This window comes from Miscanthus floridulus, chromosome 4 (assembly GCF_019320115.1).
Source record: "Miscanthus floridulus cultivar M001 chromosome 4, ASM1932011v1, whole genome shotgun sequence".
NCBI lineage: Eukaryota > Viridiplantae > Streptophyta > Magnoliopsida > Poales > Poaceae > Miscanthus > Miscanthus floridulus.
The window spans coordinates 34,681,019-34,687,018 of record NC_089583.1 but is presented as its reverse complement, the minus strand read 5'-3'; positions in this window follow the sequence as shown (position 1 = coordinate 34,687,018).

Here is a 6,000-nt window from a genome sequence, read left to right as displayed (position 1 = left end):
AGCCCGTTGCCACATCCTGGCACCGGTTTTTCCATGTGTCCCGATCCTCGGTGATCTCTTGGCATCGTGCCTTCTAGCCGTCACAATCTTTCATCATGGCTTCCAGATGCTTCTTGGCATTGACTTTTAAAACTGCAAACCGCACAAGACATTAAAACGTCATACCACGACAAGATAAGGTGGGAAACAAAAGTGAGCAAAGGGGTCTAGAATACTTACTTTTCAGTTCCTCTTTCATCTTGGTCGTGTGGTCCCAGAGCTGTGACTGGTCATGCGCTAGTTTCCTGTTGTCCTCCTTCAAGCGATCACACTCTATGACTGCACGACTATTCTCCTCTCAGGAGACAGACTACTTCGGCTTCTAAGCCTGCACTACGACTAGTTACTACCAACAACGCAACAACACTTGTCATGCAATCGTTGTGATAAAGTAACTACTTACTTGTTTTTTCCTGCTCTTTGTTACTGAGCTGGACGACTAGGTTCTGGTTCTTTGCCTCTTGCTCCATCCTCTCATGGTTGGTGGCTTCAAGTTGGTGGCGCAAGCGTTCCACTTTGGCCGCCAGTTCTTTATTGCTTGCTATGATCCCCTCAATCTAGTCGAAGCATTTCTTGTGGTACCTTATGGTCTTCATTAAGTCCTACATGCAACAAGCTAAGTAAGACAGTATGACTAGATGGCAAGATCAGGCGGTCAAGCAAAGCATACCTGGACTTCCGTCACCAGTCGTTTCGCCGCCTGTTCAACTTTCATGGTCTCTTCGACCTCTAGGATTTCCTCATGAACAACCCATTGGTCATTCTGCCAGCGCGACACATATACATGTTGTCGTCTGTCCTGTGGACGGCCCAGGACCTCTTCTACTTCGTCCTCTTTGGCTCCTTCTTTGAGTATTGGTGCTGGTCTGGAGTTGGCAGCTTCTACGATCACTATAGCCTTCCCACGGGCTGTAGCATCGATAAACATGCTCTGTGCTCTCACCTCTGTCAGCTACTCCTCGGTCTGACCTATTACCCTAGGTGCTGAAGTGTCGCCCTCAGCAGGGTTAGTGCTCGAAGCACTTGCGCTTGGCTCGGCTCTTCTCTCGACCCCCTACTCGGGGACTGTTGTCTGACCACCTATGGTCTGAGGCTCCGGTGGACCTTCTGCTATGTTTTCCTCTATGGCCAGCTGCCACGCAGTCTTCTCTGCAACTATTCCCAGAGCCATGCTGCTCCTGGCTAGTTGATCCAGATTTTCGGTGGACGCTGACCTAGTACATCCAAGATAAGTTCAGAAGGCAACCATAGTCAATAAAAATTGCAAGCTTACATCAAAGTTACAAATACTTACATGTTGGAAGCACGGAATGATGTGGCAAAGGCACGTCTCTTCGGCCGTGCTTGCTCCACGTGCTGTGCGGATGACATCTGGTCTCCTTCTACATCCAGCACTAGTGCCGAGGCTTGGTGGTCGACCCCTTCGCCACTTGTCCTCCGCGCTGCAGTGGTCGGTGATGCGGGTCCCACTGGCACAGAGGAGCCACCTTGCTCCGTCGACTCTAGTTGCCCCCTCCTCTTTTGAGGGACAAGTCGAAAGATGTCTGCATCCTTTGTTTCATCATCTAACAATGTAAAGATCGCCTAATGACGCTTGCTGGCCGCCGGCCGCTTACCAGCAGCTCTGGCTGCTGCCTCCTCCCCAACTCCAAGCACGGCTCAGTCGACATCTTCGATCCCAACGCTAGTCTGGATGGTTGGGCCAGCAACTTGCGGCCAATCTACACCAGGGGGTGGAGACACGAACATTGTTGCTCTATCCCAACCATTAATCTAGGAAACACAATGGAGATAACACAGTAAGTTTCTGTTACAACATAAAACTACGGGTGCAAGGTAGGATGATTTACCTTTGGGGGAGGTCGGGCGAGCTTGAAAGCGTGCTCGATGTCACTCAATCTGACCTAATTTGGATCAGCTAAGTTAAATAGCTCTCCAATTCTAGCTCTGACTTTGATCTTATCAAGCGCCTCTTGCCTTGTCCTTGTTGGGTCTGCGCTACCTTGGTCATAGCTAGGGTGTACCCTCCTCTGGCAGGGCTAGATCCTTCGGCTGATGAAGTTCCCGACCATGCTCGGACCATCTAGTTTCTTCAACGGGATCATCCCAAGTAGTTCTAGGATATGTTCCAGGTGCTCGAGCTTCTTTGACCAGCTGGTCCTCTTCTCTGGAATGAACCCCACGTCACACAAAGTGATCGTGTTCGGCTCTTCATGGATGTAGAACCACTTCTTGTACCAGTTGTCAAGCGACGTGTTCCAAGGGCAGTGTAGGTACTGGGCCTTCATCCCATCATGAAGGTTGAGGTACACACCTCTAGCTATCTTTGAGCCAGCCGCTTCCTTTCTTCCGCAGACAGAAAAGATGGCAAAAGAAGTCAAAATGGGGCTGGAAGCCGCCATATGCTTCGCAAAGATGAATGAAGGTGGAGATAAGAAGAATTGAGTTGGGATGCAGATTGCAAATCCCAATCTCGTAATACAGACAGAGCCCCTGAAGGAAAGGGTGTACTGGAACCCCAAAACCTCGCTTGAAGAAATCTTCGAAAACCATAATCTCACCTGGTTGTGGATCGGGGTACCCCTCGCCCTCCGGTGCGTGCCATCCCACGAGTTCCTTGTTGTGGAGTACTCCCATGATGATGAGGTCTTTGATGGTCTGCTCGTTGCTTCTTGACTTCCACCACTCCTTCGCCATGACTCCGGCTTTCTTCTGGGCATCACTTTTTGTCATGAATCTGGCCTTGCTGATGAAAACGAATACGGTGGAGGAGTGGTTGGTGATGATTTTGGAGGTATTAGGGTTGGCAAGAGGAAGAAGAAGGCTACGGCGGCGAATGGTAATGGGGCTCGGTAAAAAGTAACTTACCAATTCTATACTATATTTAACCAAGAGTTCTGCCATTTCATCTGCCCAAGATTCTTGGGAGACGTGCGCACACGCTGCAGATAGTTGTTTTCACAACCTTGAGATCTATGCCAATATATGCGCCTCTTCGTTATTAGTGTATGCGCCTCTTCGTTACCAGTGTGAGAGGGCCCACACTGACGCACCTCCTTAGAGGTGCCAAGTGACTGTTTGCTTAAAAGGACAAGAAGGCAGTATGACATGCTATACCCGTCTACTTTTTTGACCAGACGTGTCAGATTGGACTTGACAGAGTAAGAAGATAAATAAATATACCAAATAATAGTACAAGTGGCATTTGGTTCTTCGCCGCATGTCTCATGCTCAGGGATGGTCCAGACCACTATCGTGCTCGGGGACTGCCCAGACCACTACTGTGCTCGGGGACTGCTCCGACCACTACTGTGCTCAGGGACTGCTCCGACCACTACCGTGCTCGGGGACTGCTCCGACCACTACCGTGCTTGGGGACTGCTCCGACCACTGCTCGGAGACCGCTCTCCTTGGCTACATGTGATTTGTACTCACATACAGTCGAGAGGCATTTATTTAGACCTTGCTACAAGGCTTATACTTCGCCTTCCATCAAGCTTGGGGACTACATCGGTATGATGCACCTACCGGTACATCTCATATTGCTTGTACGACGATTGGATTCTTAACTTCAGTGAAAATTCTTTTTAGACCCTGGCACCACATGCCTACGTCACCTACTACCAGGCTCAGGAACTAAGTGGGCACGCTTCACCTTGCGGTGAATGTGTTTATTTTATCGACCCCTACGCTTTGACTGATTGTCAGAATTACTACTGTCCAAGGGTCACTTACATTTCTTTTCAGAAATACAAGTGGGCACACTTGATAAGGAAAGAAATCTTTTTCTTTTTTCTTTAAGAGCACCATGCATTCTTTGGACAACCGGAATCTTCGACTATAATCATGGTCTACTGCTCTCTGTTCTGACCAGAATGCTGGCACATTCGATTGGTCAATGTTTCAATCAGTTGGAGATGACATGAAGGCAGATCGCATTAGTCGAAGGAGATCGAACGGCGTGTCGCAGCATAATACATGGTGCTCGGGGACTGGCTGTGGGGGTATTAACCCCTATACCCTTACGGCTAGGCTTGGGCTGGCCCTGGATCAGGGGGTCTGGTCCACTAGAAGACGACGCGTGGCCCAGCCAACCTAGTTCAGAATCCCGCGCAATGAATCAAGACAGATTTGGAGATCAAGCAAGATCCTGGTCGGTTAGAATAGGAATCCTTTTCCGGCCACCTATGGCAATTGTAACTGGCTAGGATTAGTTTCTAGATCTGTAACCCTGCCCCTGGACTATATAAGGCGGGCAGGGGACCCCTCTAAAAAACATCTCTCATTGACATACAGCAATACAATCAGATGCAGGACATAGGTATTATGCCTTTATGGTGGCCAAACCTAGATAAAACCTTGTGTCTGTCTTGCTGTTACCATCTTGTTTGTTGCTTGCGCATCTGTCTGCCGATAATCTACTACCTTGGGCATACCCCTAGGTAGACTGCCGACCATATTTCATCGACAACGAGTGGGTGTCGCTCTTCTTGGGCTAGACCTTCCGGTCGGCTGCTGGGCCGTCCCTTTGCCCTGTTGTTTTTTAGACTCTTGGGTTGAGCCTTGGTGTGGAAGCCAGTCCCCAAGGTACCCTAGGTTTATGAACCCAACATCACTCTCAATATTTGTTAGCACGCAGCTGAACAAAGGGGGGTTCTGTATTTTGATTATCAAAAGTCTTTTTCTTGCTTAGGAGTACATGGATATTTATTCTAGGAACAAGCCCTCTTAGATAGGTATAAACACAAAAAGGAAAAGAAAGGGTAGGCTATGTGAACAAGCTTCCACGAAATGAGTTTCTGAGTAGTTTCCGCGTGGCTGTTGGTCTTCTGTGCAGTCGTCAGTGTTTTGGCAATAACTCCATCTTGAAAAATCCAAATGACTTGTTGGTTGCATTGGAAAGCTAACTTGATAAGATTTCACACCATGTATAGCATGAACCACAAAACATTGTAGAATGGTATAGTTTAATATGAGAAGTTGTACCAATATCATGTCCTGAGAAGACTGTTAACCCTCTGAGCAGTCTGCACTAAAACTGGTTGGATCTGCACTAAAACCAGTTGGATCTGGTCGGCCTTGAAGAATTAGAAACTAGATTTCATAAGCTTTCCAAAAAGTCCTCATTGACCTCCATAGCCTTCGGGAATAAAAAGTTATGATATTTTCTTCTTGACAGTTCTCTCAGTTTCAAGAGGTCTAACCAGTATGTACTAAGCTGGTCGGATTTCATTAGTTAGAAGTCCAAACTGGTCAGCATTAGCATCATTGGAAAGTAGACTCAACAAGCTTTCCAAAATGTGCTCATTCACCTTCATAGCCTCTGGAAATCAAAAGTTATGAATATTTCTTTCCTACTGTTTTGCAGGACTGGCATGATTCGAGTGTGGTTCTGCTCTGTAGTCCTCGCCTTGTGTGTTCTTGTCATTCTCCTTGGTGAACCTGAGCAACAACAACATGCACGACTTAGGCAGTATATAATTCTCATTAATATTAAATTGAACTTCATAAAGTAGCGTGTACACCTCTTGTTGTAGCTTCTTTGCTCGACTACGTGCAATCGGGCCACCAAAGGCTTGGGCTAGTGTCGATGTAGGCGATACTTGAGTTGGTGTTACTTGAATTGGAGGTTGTAACATGTTGGTTGATGGAATGGTCATATCACCTGGCCAAGGAGAGGACTGACGCTCACTTTTGACTCTAGCCTACCTCTCCGACCGGAAGGCCTGGCCAGCTCGCCTCTGGCTCTGGCGCTTGCTTCTAACTCTAGCGCCTCTCCGACCAGAAAGCCTGGCCAAGGAGGAACGACGCTCGCTTCCATTGCTTCCGACTCTAGCCTGCCTCTCTGACTGAAAGGCCTAGCCGAGAAGGGACGATGCTCGCCTCCGACTCTGACTCACTCCTCTGACCAGGATTACACCAAACCTCTGCTTACAGCTCTTCTCTGACTAGGAGGCCAGA